Here is a 16,097-nt window from a genome sequence, read left to right as displayed (position 1 = left end):
GTGTTCAGGAGTCTTATGGCTTGGGGGTAGAAGCTGTTTAGAAGCCTCTTGGACCGAGACTTGCCGCTCCGGTACCCCTTTCGTGCGGTAGCAAAGAAAACAGTATTTGACCAGGGTAGCTGGAGTAGTTCACCATTTTTATTTTTTTATTTTATTTTCCTCTGACACCGCCTGATATAGAGGTCCTGGATGGCAGGAAGCTTGGCTCCAGTGATGTACTGGGCCGTTCGCACTACCCTCTGTAGTGCCTTGCGGTCGGAGGCCGAGCGGTTGCCATACCAGGCAGTGATGGTGCACCTATAGAACCTTTTGAGGATCTGAGGACCCATTTTCAGTCTCCTGAGGGGGAATAGGTTTTGTCGTGCCTCTTCACAACTGTCTTGGTGTGCTTGGACCATGTTAGTTTGTTGGTGAAGTGGACACCAAGGAACTTGAAGCTCTCAACCTGCTCCACTGCAGCCCCGTCGATGAAAATGGGGGAGTGCGCGGTCCTCTTTTTCCTGGAGTCTACAATAATCTCCTCTATCTTGAGCACGCTGAGGGAGAGGATGTTGTCCTGGCACCACACGGCCAGGTCCCAGACCTTCTCCCTAAAGGCTGTCTCGTCGTTGTCGTGATCAGGCCTACCACTGTTGTGTCATCGGCAAACTTAATGATGGTGTTGGAGTTGTGCCTGGCCATGCAGTCATGAGTGAACAAGGAGTTCAAGAGGGGACTGAGCATGCACCCTTGAGGGACACCTGTGTTGAGGATCAGCATGGCAGGTGTGTTGTTACCGATCCTTATCACATGGGGGCGGCCCGTCAGGAAGTTCAGGATCCAGTTGCAGAGGGAGGTGTTCAGTCCCAGGATCCTTAGCTTATTGATGAGCTTTGAGGGCACTATGGTGTTGAACGCTGAGCTGTAGTCAATGAATAGCATTCTCACATATGTGTTCCTTTTGTCCAGGTGGGAAAGGGCAATGTGGAGTGCAATAGAGATTGCATCATCTGTGGATCTGTTGGGGCGGTATGCAAATTGGAGTGGGTCTAGGGTTTCTGGGACAATGGTGTTGTGAGCCATGACCAGCCTTTCGAAGCACTTCATGGCTACAGACGTGAGTGCTATGGGTCGGTATTCGTTTAGGCTGGTTACCTTGGTGTTCTTGGGCACAGACACTATGGTGGTCTGCTTGAAACATGCTGGTATTACAGACTCGGACAGGGAGAGGTTGAAAATGTCAGTGAAGACACTTGCCAGTTGGTAAGCGCATGCTCGCAGTACACGTCCTGGTAATCCGTCTGGCCCTGCGGCCTTGTGAGCGTTGACCTGTTTAAAGGTCTTACTCATATCGGCTGCGGAGAGCTGGTGTTTCAGTGTTGCTTGCCTCAAAGCAAGCATATACGTAGTTTAGTAGGCTAGTGTCACTGGCTGTGGCTGTGCTTCCCTTTGTAGTCTGTAATGGTTTGTAAGCCCTGCCACATCCGTCGAGCACCAGAGTCAGTGTAGTACGATCTTAGTCCTGTATTGACGCTTTGTCTGTTTGATGGTTCGTCGGAGGGCATAGCGAGATTTCTTATAAGCTTCCGGGTTAGAGTCCCGCTCCTTGAAAGCGGCAGCTCTAGCCTTTAGCTCAGTGCAGATGTTGCCTGTAATCTATGGCTTCTGGTTGGGGTATGTACGTACAGTCACTGTGGGGACAATGTGATCGATGCACTTATTGATGAAGCCAATGACTGATGTGGTCTACTTCTCAGAGGAATCCCGGAACCTATTCCAGTCTGTGCTAGTAAAACAGCTTAGCATCTGCTTCATGCTTCTTGTAGCTTAGCATCTGCTTCATCTGACCACTTGTTTTATTGATCTAGTCACTGGGGCTTCCTGCTTTAATTTTTGCTTGTAAGCAGGAATGGTCAGATTTGCCAAATGGAGGGCGAGGGAGAATGTTGTATGTGTTTCGGTGTGTGGAGTAAAGGTGGTCAAGAGTTTTTATTCCTCTGGTTGCACATTTAACATGCTGATAGAAATTTGGTAAAAACAGATTTAAGTTTCCCTACATTAAAGTCCCGGCTACTAGGAGCGCCGCCTCTGGGTGAGCATTTTCTTGTTTGCTTATGGCGGAATACAGCTCATTCAATGCTGTCTTAGTGCCAGCCTCTGACTGTGGTGGTATGTAAACAGCTACGAAAAATACAGATGAAAACTCTAGGTAGGTAGTGTGGTCTACAGTTTATCATAAGATTCTCTACCTCAGGCGAGCAATAGCTTGAGACTTCCTTAGATATCGTGCACCAGCAGTTATTTACAAAAATACATAGTCCGCCGCCCCTTGTCTTACCAGACGCCGCTGTTCTATCCTGCCGGTGCAGCATATAACCAGCCATCTGTATGTTGATAGTGTCGTCGTTCAGCCATGTCTCCGTGAAGCATAAGATATTACAGTTTTGAATGTCCCGTTGGTAGTTTAATCTTCCACGTAAGTCATCTATTTTATTGTCCAAAGATTGCACGTTTGCTAGCAGAATGGAAGGAAGTGGGGCTTATTCAATCGCCTATGAATTCTCAGAAGGCAGCCCGCCCTTCCGTACCCTTTTTCTCCGCCTCCTCTTCACGCAAATCACGGGGATCTGGGCCTGTTCCCGAGAAAGCAGTATATTGTTCACGTCAGCCTCAATAAAGGAATAAAAGGATTCTGCCAGTCTGTGGTGAGTAATCGCAGTCCTGATGCCCAGAAGTTATTTTCGGTCATAAGAGATGGAAGCAGCAACATTATGTAAAAAATAAGTACAAAAATAGGTTACAAACAATGCAAAAAACCCAACTGTTTGGGGGCACGTAAAACAGGTTTTAAGAGTTTCATCATCCCTGGGCCAGGAGCTTTTCCAGTTAAAAAAAAACAACATTTTACCTGCTTAGAAAAAAAATCTGGTCCCATCATAGCCCATATAAAAGTGGTTTGTTTTACATCTGATTCATTATTGTCATACCATACAACTAGCATCCAGAGTTTTACCTGGTTAGCCTACTAGATCAGGACAAACTCTGGGCCCCAGGAAAACAATTTGTACCCCACCACATATCCTATGTGTACTGTATCTCAAAATATTTACTTACATAGACATTTTCTTATTGTTTGTTTTGGTGGCAGGAATGGGCTTCCATACAGTAAATATGTGATTGTACATTGAAGAACAGCGCAATATTATTTAGGGTAGCCAATCCGAGGATATTCCATCTGATTATCTCACATAATCACAAATAAAGGACCATTAATGCCAACACTGGAAGAAGAATAGCCTAGTGGTGGCATTCTCAAAGAGCAGAGGAATGTGACAGAATTATTGTGCAAACAAAATAAAAATCAATAACAGCAAACCTACTCGCCAACCGGACAAAACTGTATGAATACCTAGGCTATTTAGCCTTAGCTGACATGAAATATATTCAGAATAAAGCAGCTGATTCGCTATGGGTCCATATCGCACATACTATTTTTGAAGTAGGCTAATGTCACACCCACCTTATTTTTGTGCTGTAGAAATACTGTCAGTTATGTATTTATGTAGGCTACAGTGATCGTGGAGTGCAGATATTCACACAATCCGTATAGTCTCAGCTATTCCATCAAGACATGCGTCGTCTCTGTGATAATTTTTTATATAAGGCGCAGCAGTTACAATGTAGCCAAACATTTACATTTTCCGAAGTTCTCCGTGGCGATGAAACGCTCACTTCCCCCGTTCAAAATGCACACACCGTGCAGAGCAAAAAAAGATCACCCACCGGCGCTTTCTCCCAGGCTCACTGGTGATGATGTTTTGTATATTTCATAGCGCCCATCCGCATAAGTATGCTTCACTGACTTCCGCCTTACAATTGAGTGAAAAAAAATAGGACGTGTAGAAAAACGGCTTTAAGGCAGGCACGTCAGAGAAGGGGGGGCTTACTTTTCTCTGCTTTTGATAGATTTAAACACAATTTGAATCACCATGGCCACAACCATAAACTGTCAACTCCATCTGCCTGATAGATTAAAATACAATATTAATTTAATTCGGGTTTAAAGTCATAAAGCATCTGAGAAAATACTAAACTGCTACTGTGTTTTCCACTTGATTGAATAAGACAAATATTTTTTTGTCAACTCATTATGACATCAACTCCGACAGATTTTTATCCAATGCCAACTCCATCAGACAGATGAATGTGTTTATTGGGGATTTTCAAATGAATAATTTTCCCTCTATTTCATATGTTTGTAATTAACTTATTTTTTACAGGAAAAAATGTTGTCAACTCTGTCAGTGGCGACTAAACCCTTAGTCAACTCAGTCACTGATGACTAAACCCTTACAATACATTTTTTGTTTATATTGTAATCACTGTTCTGCAACATATGTTCAAACAATTGAAGTATTTACAGTGCTAGACCTAAGGGATAATGTTTGCTTTATAAATGTTGTTTTATGTTCTAAATCTAGAAAAACATGCAAAAATGCGAACTAAATTAGCCTCTGAGAATTTAATATACCTATAAAACAAAACAAAAATAAGTTTGGAGATTTATATGACATAATTGAATAATCTAATGTTAGCATTAAGCAATCGAGGCCTTTAAACACTTGTTGGACAATAATTGTAAAAATGAAATGCCTTTTATGGTGTCTGACCGAATTGACATATATCCAGTTAGTTGCATTTGATGAAAAAAAGTTTAAATTGTCCTGTCTTTCAAGAATCCTCAAGCTCTAAAACAGCAATAACAAAAAATCTCAGCCTCATGGCAAAAATGTTAAAATAACATAAGATTAGCTAGGGGGTGTGGCATGAAACTGCGTTAAACCACTGTTGATAGGGGCTTGTCATATTCATGGTGAGATATTTACATGATGATGATGATGATGATGATGGAGATTATGAAGTTGAGGATGATTTAGGATTTTAGTTGACTGTTAAAATGTACATACATCTAACAATTGGAGACCAAGGTTGGTTGTCTCACAGGTTGGTTGTCACATTGCTGAGAATATTTTGTCAGGGGGTGGTTGGGAGATTATATTTATTTTTGCCCACACACTACTTTTGGGAAGAAATATGTTTTTAAAAAAGCTATAATTTTTATTATTTAATCAAATAAAAAAATCAGATTCTTCAGCAGCACCCTACTTCCCTAGTATGGTTGTCACATTAAATGTGGGGTTAGTTGTCACTATCCACACCATTATAATAAATCCCAAGCTCTTTTGGGCTTGTGCTACAATAAGCTCCCTTTGTTGCCTCTATCTCACACACATATTCTTTCCTGCCACACACATGTGCAAACACACAAATGTATTGAAAATGTAATATGTTCATCTCACAGCATAAAGTGCTGAATTGTGTTAGGAATATCATTCAATCAAAGAAAGGCTATTTCTAAGACTTATAGTGCTTCATTTCCTGTTACAAAAGGAATAAACTCCTAGCAAACGTTGTGACAACCAATAGCATACTGTATAACTTCCAATCCCTGCGATGGGGCTGGTAGTCACAAGTGGACAGAGTGTGTTTGATGGCTTATAACCCCATGTTGGAATAGTAAGATATGAGGTTAAAAACGGTCCCCATTTCAACCCAAGACGTTGGTCTTTCTCCTAATATTGAAAAGAGTCTTGTAAGATATACTGGTGCTGAGAAATACACAAGAGTAAAAAGCCCCGGTCTCCTCTAGCCATACTCTGACTAAGCAAGATATGATGTATTCTCTTCTAAGATATATAATAAAACATACAGTACATACTGAATAAACACTATGGCTAACCTGAAAATTTTACTTTTATTCTAAACCCATAGGCCTACACGTTAAAGTCTTATACTGAATGGTGAGTGAATCACCCTAATCTAACAATTTATCCTCTGTTGGCAGAGCGCTCCTGCTCCATCTCTGAGAGGCCTGTCAATGTGTTTGGTGTGATTAATGATTCCCAGTCCGTCTCTGTGCGGCTGGGGTCTGGGGCAGGACAACAGGGCCTCTGTGTGTGTCTGGAGTGTGTGGGCACCTCACAGGGATGGGAGGGTGCCAAAGGGACACGTGTGTCTGGGCCACGAGTGAGTTTGTGTGTGTGGAGTGTGTGCGTACGTTCAAGAGAGAGAGAGCGAGAGAAAGAGAGAGGGGAATAGAGACGGAAAGAGAGGGAAAAGAGAGAGAGCATGATTAAAAAACACTAATTGTCAAGGACAGAAATGCAGTTCAATCCATAGACTTATTGAGAGAGAGAGAGAGATAGAGAGAGAGAGATATATTATGGGCTCCTGAGTTCTTCTGAAAAATGATAGAATTAGAGTTGGATAAATGTAGATAAACTCACATTTTTTTGCAAGGCCTTATACAGGATACTAACCTCAACAATAAAACCTTCAATCGTAATCAAAAGCCCATATCTAAAACCTTGATTTTGGACAAAATTACCTGAATGGACTATTACTACCAATACGTTAAAAAAAAAAGATCCTCAAGGACAATCCAGAGACACTATTTGCTGACTGCTACAAGGAGGGGAACGTAAGCAACTTCATTTCCCACACAGACCATCCCCTGGCATGGCACAGAGCTATAAGAGCACACTACCCTATGTCAAGAGAGAGGGTATTGGCCCAGGGTGGAGACTAAACAGAATACTAGACATTGAGGAAATTGAAACAACTTCTGTCGACATGTACAAGTCTGGGACAGTAATGGGGCAGGGCATCCTCATGCAGTTCTAGCAGGGCTTTTTACGGGATAAAAGAGAGAGCAGGAATAGCGCTCTCTCTCTGTGATGACTCTCCCATCCTGAGTGAGTCTGATTGCACCTCTTCAAACTGTCCTGCAGACTGAACACACCCAGGTCCCACAACTGCACTGTCCCTTCATCATTTTATATTATATTTTTATTTCACCTTCATTTAACCAGGTAAGCTAGTTGAGAATAAGTTCTCATTTACAACTGCGACCTGGCCAAGATAAAGCAAAGCAGTGCGACACAAACAACAACACAGAGTTAGACATGGAATAAACAAACATATAGTCAATAACACAATAGAAAAGTCTACATACAGTGTGTGCAAATGAGGTAAGATAAGGGAGGTAAGGCAATAAATAGGCCATAGTGGCGAAATAATTACAATTTAGCAATTCAACAATGGAGTGATAGATGTGCAGAAGATGAATGTGCAAGTAGAGATACTGGGGTGCAATGGAGCAAATAAAAAAATAACAGCATGGGGATGAGTTAGTTGGATGGGCTATGTACAGGTGCAGTGATCTGTGACCTGCTCTGACAACTGGTGCTTAAAGTTAGAGAGGGAGATTTGAGTCTCCAGCTTCAGTGATTTTTGAAATTCGTTCCAGTCATTGGCAGCAGAGAACTGGAAGGAAAGGCAGCCAAAGGAGGAATTGGCTGTGGGGGTGACCAATAAAATATACCTGCTGGAGCGCGTGCTATGGGCGGGTTTTGCTATGGTGACCAGTGAGCTGAGATAAGGCGGGGCTTTACCTAGCAAAGACTTATAGATGACCTGGCGCCAGTGGGTTTGGTGATGAATATGAAGCGTGGGCCAGCCAAAGAGAGCAAACAGGTCACAGCGGTGGCTAGTATATGACAAAACAGATGGCACTGTGATAGACTGCATCCAATTTGCTGAGTAGAGTGTTGGAGGCTATTTTGTAAATCAAATCGCCGAAGTCAAGGATCGGTAGGATAGTCAGTTCTACGAGGGTATGTTTGGCAGCATGAGTGAAGGATGCTTTGTTGCGAAATAGGAATTTTGGATTGGAGATGCTTAATATGAGTCTGGAAGGAGAGTAGGCAGCATGAGTGAAGGATGCTTTGTTGCGAAATAGGAATTTTGGATTGGAGATGCTTAATATGAGTCTGGAAGGAGAGTTTACAATCTAAACAGACACCTAGGTATTTGTAGTTGTCCACATATTCTAAGTCAGAACCATCCAGAGTAGTGATGCTGGACGGGCGGGCAGGTGCGGGCAGCGATCGGTTGAAGAGCATGCATTTAGTTTTACTTGCATTTAAGAGCAGTTGGAGGCCACGGAAGGAGAGCTGTATGGCATTGAAGCTCGTCTGGAGGTTAGTTAACACAGTGTCCAAAGAAGGGCCAGAAGTATACAGAATGGTGTCGTCTGCGTAGAGGTGGATCAGGGAATTACCAGCAGCAAGAGCGACATCATTGATGTATACAGAGAAAAGACTTGGCTCGAGAATTTAACCCTGTGGCACCCCCATAGAGACTGCCCAGGCCCTCCGATTTGACACACTGAACTCTATCTGAGAAGTAGTTGGTGAACCATGTCTCAGTCACTAACATGGGTGGTAACTCTACAATTCATTAGAAAGGCAAGGCACTCTGGGGAAATATGCTAAATGCTTTACAGTAAAAGTAACGACCCTAAAAACGGCCCTAATTAATATTCATCCATACTGACTGCATGACGACAATGACGGCAAATCCCGACAGAAAGGCTAAAAAAATAAAATATTCACCCAGTGTGAAAGCAAGAACAAATATATTGTTGAGGCCAAAAGCTGGACAAAAACTGAAAAATTGGGCGTGCAAAATTATTCAGCCCCTTTACTTTCAGTGCAGCAAACTCTCTCCAGAAGTTCAGTGAGGATCTCTGAATGATCCAATGTTGACCTAAATGACTAATGATGATAAATACAATCCACCTGTGTGTAATCAAGTCTCCGTATAAATGCACCTGCACTGTGATAGTCTCAGAGGTCGGTTAAAAGCGCAGAGAGCATCATGAAGAACAAGGAACACACCAGGCAGGTCCGAGATACTGTTGTGAAGAAGTTTAAAGCCGGATTTGGATACAAAAAGATTTCCCAAGCTTTAAACATCCAAAGGAGCACTGTGCAAGCGATAATATTGAAATGGAAGGAGTATCAGACCACTGCAAATCTACCAAGACCTGGCCGTCCCTCTAAACTTTCAGCTCATACAAGGAGAAGACTGATCAGAGATGCAGCCAAGAGGCCCATGATCCCTCTGGATGAACTGCAGAGATCTACAGCTGAGGTGGGAGACTCTGTCCATAGGACAGCAATCAGTCGTATATTGCACAAATCTGGCCTTTATGGAAGAGTGGCAAGAAGAAAGACATTTCTTAAAGATATCCATAAAAAGTGTCGTTTAAAGTTTGCCACAAGCCACCTGGGAGACCCACCAAACGTGGAAGAAGGTGCTCTGGTCAAATGAAACCAAAATTGAACTTTTTGGCAACAATGCAAAACGTTATGTTTGGTGTAAAAGCAACACAGCTGAACACACCATACCCACTGTCAAACATGGTGGTGGCAGCATCATGGTTTGGGCCTGCTTTTCTTCAGCAGGGACAGGGAAGATGGTTCAAATTGATGGGAAGATGGATGGAGCCAAATACAGGACCATTCTGGAAGAAAACCTGATGGAGTCTGCAAAAGACCTGAGACTGGGACGGAGATTTGTCTTCCAACAAGACAATGATCCAAAACATAAAGCAAAATCTACAATGGAATGGTTCAAAAATAAACATATCCAGGTGTTAGAATGGCCAAGTCAAAGTCCAGACTTGAATCCAATCGAGAATCTGCGGAAAGAACTGAAAACTGCTGTTCACAAATGCTCTCCATCCAACCTCACTGAGCTCGAGCTGTTTTGCAAGGAGGAATGGGGAAAAATTTCAGTCTCTCGATGTGCAAAACTGATAGAGACATACCCCAAGCGACTTACAGCTGTAATCGCAGCAAAAGGTGGCGCTACAAAGTATTAACTTAAGGGGGCTGAATAATTTTGCACGTCCAATTTTTCAGTTTTTGATTTGTTAAAAAAGTTTGAAATATCCAATAAATGTCGTTCCACTTCATGATTGTGTCCCACTTGTTGTTGATTCTTCACAAAAAAATACAGTTTTATATCTTTATGTTTGAAGCCTGAAATGTGGCAAAAGGTCGCAAAGTTCAAGGGGGCCGAATACTTTCGCAAGGCACTGTAATTCCTATTGAAATCCAACCAGAGTTAGGATATCCAACAGTTGGAATTTATTCACCCGCAACCTGCATTTAGAATGACTGTTAGAGTTAGGAACAATGTGAGGTGACTACTTACACATCAAGTCACTGAAACAACCCTTTCAGTAACAGGTGCAAAAAAATCTAACTGGATTAGTTTAGAAACAGGCATGTTATTTATCTTTGGGTAGCATACAATAAATCAAAAACACAGATATTAAAAACAATTCCCAAAAAATCTATTGTTGTTTTACAGTAACTTGGCTGCCAGTAAGTTATGGGGAAAAATATGCTTATGGTGTTTGCTGTTACTGTAATCCAGTGATGGTACCATTACAGGTACTGTAATCTATTGTAATAAAATATTACATTTATAATATGTTTTCTATTGCTTCAGAGGATATGCTTTGATTTTGTTGCCCATGTGCTTTTTGTATGGCATTCTAGTTTGAATATTCACAAATACAGTAAGTGAACTACTAGTGTTTTATGTAGTATTTTTTAACCACAATGCAATGTAATTTACGGTAATTGACTGTATTCAGTTTATACAGTATGTTACTGTTGATTATACAGTAATATACTGTGAACATTACAGGACTTTTTTTTCTTAAGTGTAGCTAACTGTCTGTTAGAATGTAACAAATATGAGAGACAGTGCCCTGCTTTTCAAAATGAACATAAAATGAAGTAGAGTACACACTCACATAACAAATGTTTTGCTGTATACCATGGTACATCCTCAACAGATAACTCAACTTCAACTGGATTTCAATCGATGGAGAATGTTTCCTCCTTTATCTGATTGGTTGGAATAGCAGCCTCGTGAGCCCGTTTCACAGCAACTCTCCTGGCTTACTGATAGGAATTGTCTTTGCAAATGAACCCTGCAGCACACGTACACAATACAGCATATAAACTCATGATAATAATCAATATGAAAATATTCAAAACAAATCTCACTTCAATTACATAATTTACTTTGGTAACCTATCTATTGTCTTCCTATCGATCTAACCTATCGTTATCCCGAATATCACATTTCGGTCACAAACCATTGCGCTGGAGGTTGGACATATTTTAGAGGAGTATCAACCAGAGACCAAGGATGCCTCCCAAATGGCACTGTATTCCCTTTATGGTGCACTACTTTTTTTACTGGGGCCTATAGGCTCTGGTCAAAAGTAATGCTCTAAGTAGGTAATAGGCTTTCATTTGAGACGCAACCCAAGAGCCAAGCCTTTAGTCCAGACTGGGAGGATCAGCCCTGAGCAATACCGTCCAACCATCTGGGCTGTTCTGGCACTATTAGAAACAGACTGCCTGGCCATGGTCTACATCTGGGGAGTGTGTGTATGTGTGGTTGGATAAACCATGTGAATCCATTTATGGAGACATCAGATCGTTTCCTAATTTTCCTACGAGTGAGATTTGGAGCAGTGTTCTACCTTTTCCATGGTAATGGAATACGGATTTTGTAACGATAGCACGGTTTAAGATGTGAGTGGTTAACGGATCCTTTCCTTTTCCCTTGCCTAAGACCGGCTTGATTATATTTCTCAGCCACACACACTGCTATGACAAGTTGGTGAGGTCAATAGTGTATAACAGAGTTTTTATATCCGCAGATAAGATCTAGACCCTGTCATGAGAGAATCTGAGTGCAGAAATCTGTTTCCCAGCCACTGTATCTCTACTCAGACAACTTATTCAGGAAACTATCTAAATCAATTTCCTGAATGAGTTGTGGCTAATTACACTTTAAATAAACATTTCCCATAACCATAGATCTAGGATTAACTATCCCTCCCAAACCCTCAATGATTAGGTGGTAAACGCATAACCAACCTTGGATTATGATGTCCTTCAATGGTGGATGCAGAACCAGGCCAGTCTAATACAGCTCAGTTTGGCGCTATATTGTGTGAATCAGGCACAACAGTATTGGATCTGAGAATACAGCTTTAGCTTTTGACATTGTTTCATTGACAGGGTGAACCCTTTAAGAAGGGCCATCTCCATAGCAAGGGGTGCTGTAATATGCTCTCCTCCTGTCTGCCCCTTCCTCCTTTTCAAATTGCCATCGATAAAATGCAATTGTGTTCATTGTCCATAGCTTATGCCTGCCCATACCATAACCCCACCGCCACAACAGGGCACTCTGTTCACAACGTTGACATCAGCAAACCACTCGCCCACACAACGCCATACACAGTCTGCAGTTGAGGCAGGTTGAACGTACTGTGAAATTCTCTAAAATGACGTTGCAGGTATTTAATTAACATTAAATTATCTGGCAACAGCTCTGGTGGACATTCCAGCAGTCAGCATGACAATTCCAAACTTTGCCAAAACTCGATGTGTGACAAAGCTGCACATTTTAGTGGCCTTTTATTGTCCCCAGCACAAGGTGCACCTGTGTAATTATCGTGCAGTTTAATCAGCTTCTTGATATGCCACACCTGTCAGGTGGATGGATTATCTTGGCAAAGGAGAAACGCTCACTAAGAGGGATGTAAACAAATTTCATTTGAGAGAAATATGCTTTTTGTGCATATGGACAATTTCTAGGATTTTGTATTTCAGCTCATGAAACCAACACTTTACATGTTGTGTTTATATTTTTGTTCAGTGTGGGTTCTACTACCGTACTACCACTACTAGTATAGCGCACTACATTTGACCAGAGCCCAACCCCCTGTTCCCAACCGTGCACATATTTTGACCAGAGCCCTAGTAGCTAGTAAGTAAGCCTTGACTAAGTAAGCCTTGTCCAAGCCATGACATCTCATAGGACAGAGCCTATCTCCTGTTTCTGTAGCAATATTATACACTGCTCAAATAAAGGGAACACAAAAATAACACATCCTAGATCTGAATGAATTACATATTCTTATTAAATACTTTTTTCTTTACATAGTTGAATGTGCTGACAACAAAATCACACAAAAATGATGAATGGAAATCAAATTTATCAACCCATGGAGGTCTGGATTTGGAGTCACACTCAAAATTAAAGTGGAAAACCACACTACGGGCTGATCCAACTTTGATGTAATGTCCTTAAAACAAGTCAAAATGAGGCCTCCACGTGTGTGGCCTCCACGTGCCTGTATGACCTCCCTACAACGCTTGGGCATGCTCCTGATGAGGTGGCGGATGGTCTCCTGAGGGATCTCCTCCCAGACCTGGACTAAAGCATCCGCCAACTCCTGGACAGTCTGTGGTGCAACGTGGTGTTGGTGGATGGAGCGAGACATGATGTCCCAGATGTGCTCAATTGGATTCAGGTCTGGGGAACGGGCAGGCCAGTCCATAGCATCAATGCCTTCCTCTTGCAGGAACTGCTGACACTCCAGCCACATGAGGTCTAGCATTGTCTTGCATTAGGAGGAACCCAGGGCCAACCGCACCAGCATATGGTCTCACAAGGGGTCTGAGGATCTCATCTCGGTAACTTATGGCAGTCAGGCTACCTTTGGCGAGCACATGGAGGGCTGTGAGGCCCCCCAAAGAAATGCCACCCCATACCATGACTGACCCACCGCCAAACCGGTCATACTGGAGGATGTTGCAGGCAGCAGAACGTTCTCCACAGCGTCTCCAGACTCTGTCACGTCTGTCACATGTGCTCAGTGTGAACCTGCTTTCATCTGTGAAGAGCACAGGGCGCCAGTGGTGAATTTGCCAATCTTGGTGTTCTCTTGCAAATGCCAAACGTCCTGCACGGTGTTGGGCTGTAAGCACAACCCCCACCTGTGGACGTCAGGCCCTCATACCACCCTCATGGAGCCTGTTTCTGACCGTTTGAGCAGACATGCACATTTGTGGCCTGCTGGAGGTCATTTTGCAGGGCTCTGGCAGTGCTCCTCCTGCTCCTCCTTGCACAAAGGCGGAGGTAGCGGTCCTGCTGCTGGGTTGTTGCCCTCCTACGGCTTCCTCCACGTCTCCTGATGTACTGGCCTGTCTCCTGGTAGCGCCTCCATGCTCTGGACACTACGCTGACAGACACAGCAAACCTTCTTGCTACAGCTCGCATTGATGTGCCATCCTGGAAGAGCTGCACTACCTGAGCCACTTGTGTGGCTTGTAGACTCCGTCTCATGCTACCACTAGAGTGAAAGCACCGCCAGCAATCAAAAGTGACCAAAACATCAGCCAGGAAACATAGGAACTGAGAAGTGGTCTGTGGTCACCACCTGCAGAACCACTCCTTTATTGGGGGTGTCTTGCTAATTGCCTATTCCATTTGCACAACAGCATGAGAAATGTATTGTCAATCAGTGTTGCTTCCTAAGTGGACAGTTTGATTTCACAGAAGTGTGATTGACTTGGAGTTACATTGTGTTGTTTATGTGCTCCCTTTATTTTTTTGAGCAGTGTATATTAAAAAATATATTTCCAAAATACAAGGTTGGAAAAATACTGTGAAAATTATGATAATGCCCTTTTAGTGTAAGATCTATTTGAAGAGACCGCATTAAATATCAGCCTGTTTTGAGGGGATGGCGTTTTGGCCTGACATCACCTGGTGGTAAATTATATAATAGACCAATAAGAAAGAGTTCCAAACCTCTAAGCTAATAACAGCACATTTTCAGTTTTCCACTCAGTCAAAATTCTTGCTTGAGAAATTGCACTTTGCTAAGAAGCTATTTCGGTTTCTCTTTGATAAATTGTATTTAAAACAATCACTAAGGTACTTAATTTTTAGCCAGAAATTATTTGATAGAGAAAACTGCTGCATTGGACCTTTAAACTACATTCAAGTACAATGACAACTGCTGAACCTGTAATGGCTGCATCCACATTAGACATTTACATTCCAGTCATTTGACAGATGCTCTTTACACAGACAAATGACCAGTTCTTGTAATCACTTTTTATTTTTTACTATTCATTCAAACAAGTTAACACAGCCATATGTTAGATTATTCCAGCCCTCCAATATAGTAACTAAACGTTTTTTGCAACAGCTGTGCAATTTAAAATACCATTTAATTTTTTTTATGGCAACCATAAACCAAAATTCTATATTCCTTCCCCTGCTACCATACAGCATGTTTGACATGCTATTTGCATACTTATGTCAAAGCTGATCTTGAATTAACATGAAAGTAATCCATTTTATAGTTTCTCATCAACGGGGAGTGTTCAGTATTAGTTAATTTAGTAGAAGACGCGTTGTAACATTGATGCCAGAAGTGGCGAGGAGAGAGTGCCTTCAGAAAGTAGTCACACCACTTTACTTTTTCCACATTTTGTTCTGTTACAGTCTGAATTTAAAATGGATTACATTGAGATGTGTTTGTCACTCGCCTACACACAGTACCCCATGTCAAATTGGAATTATGTTTTTTAGAAATGTTTACAAATAAAATTATAAGCTGAAATATCTTGAGTCATTAAGTATTCAACCCCTTTGTTATGGCAAGCCTAAATAAGTTCAGGAGTAAAACAGTGCTTAAGTCACAAACTGCATGGATTCACTCTGTGAGCAATAATATTGTTTAACCTGACTTTTGAATGACTACCTCATCTCTGTACCACACACACAATTATCTGTATGATACCTCAGTCAAGCAGAGACCTTCAAACAAAGATTCAACCACAAAAGGCCAGGGAGTTTTTCCAATGCCTGGCAAAGAGGCACCTATTGGTACATAATTGGGCTTTATATCTTTTGGCCATGTGAAACCGCTCTTAAATTTGGCCCATAGAGCTGGTAGGCAGCCATATTGGAAAACTGCTGCCCTAGAGTGTTTCAGCTAATGTAGATACGTAAAAAAAAAAGAAAAAAAAGCAGACATTGAATATCCCTTTGAGCATGGTGAAGTAAATTACACGTTGGATGGTGTATCAATACACCCAGTCACTCCAAAAAATACAGGCGCTCTTCCTAACCCAGTTGCTGGAGAGGAAGGAAACCGTAAAGGACTTCACCATGAGGACAATGGTTACTTTAAAACAGTTACACAGTTTAATGGCTGTGATGGGGGGGGGGGAGAATCTGAGGATGTATCAACAACATTGTAGTTACTCCACAATACTAACCTATTTGCTGAGTGCAAAGGAAGAATCCTGTACAGA

At 42.1% G+C, this 16,097-nt stretch overlaps 1 protein-coding gene across 1 annotated transcript in view; it reads right to left on the bottom strand.

Annotated features, from left to right (window-relative positions):
* Positions 1-3,861, bottom strand: part of LOC110502638 (uncharacterized) — a 135,152-nt gene extending 131,291 nt beyond the window's left edge. Inside the window, 1 exon segment of the mRNA XM_090217185.1 lies at positions 3,500-3,861. The gene's annotated coding sequence lies outside the window, so the exon portion shown is untranslated.
* Between the last annotated feature and the right edge of the window lie 12,236 nt (positions 3,862-16,097).

This window comes from Oncorhynchus mykiss, chromosome 23, assembly GCF_057628025.1.
Source record: "Oncorhynchus mykiss isolate SJ-2025 chromosome 23, ASM5762802v1, whole genome shotgun sequence".
NCBI lineage: Eukaryota > Metazoa > Chordata > Actinopteri > Salmoniformes > Salmonidae > Oncorhynchus > Oncorhynchus mykiss.
The sequence above is the reverse complement of the archived record's forward strand: the minus strand, read 5'-3'. Positions and strand labels throughout refer to the sequence as shown.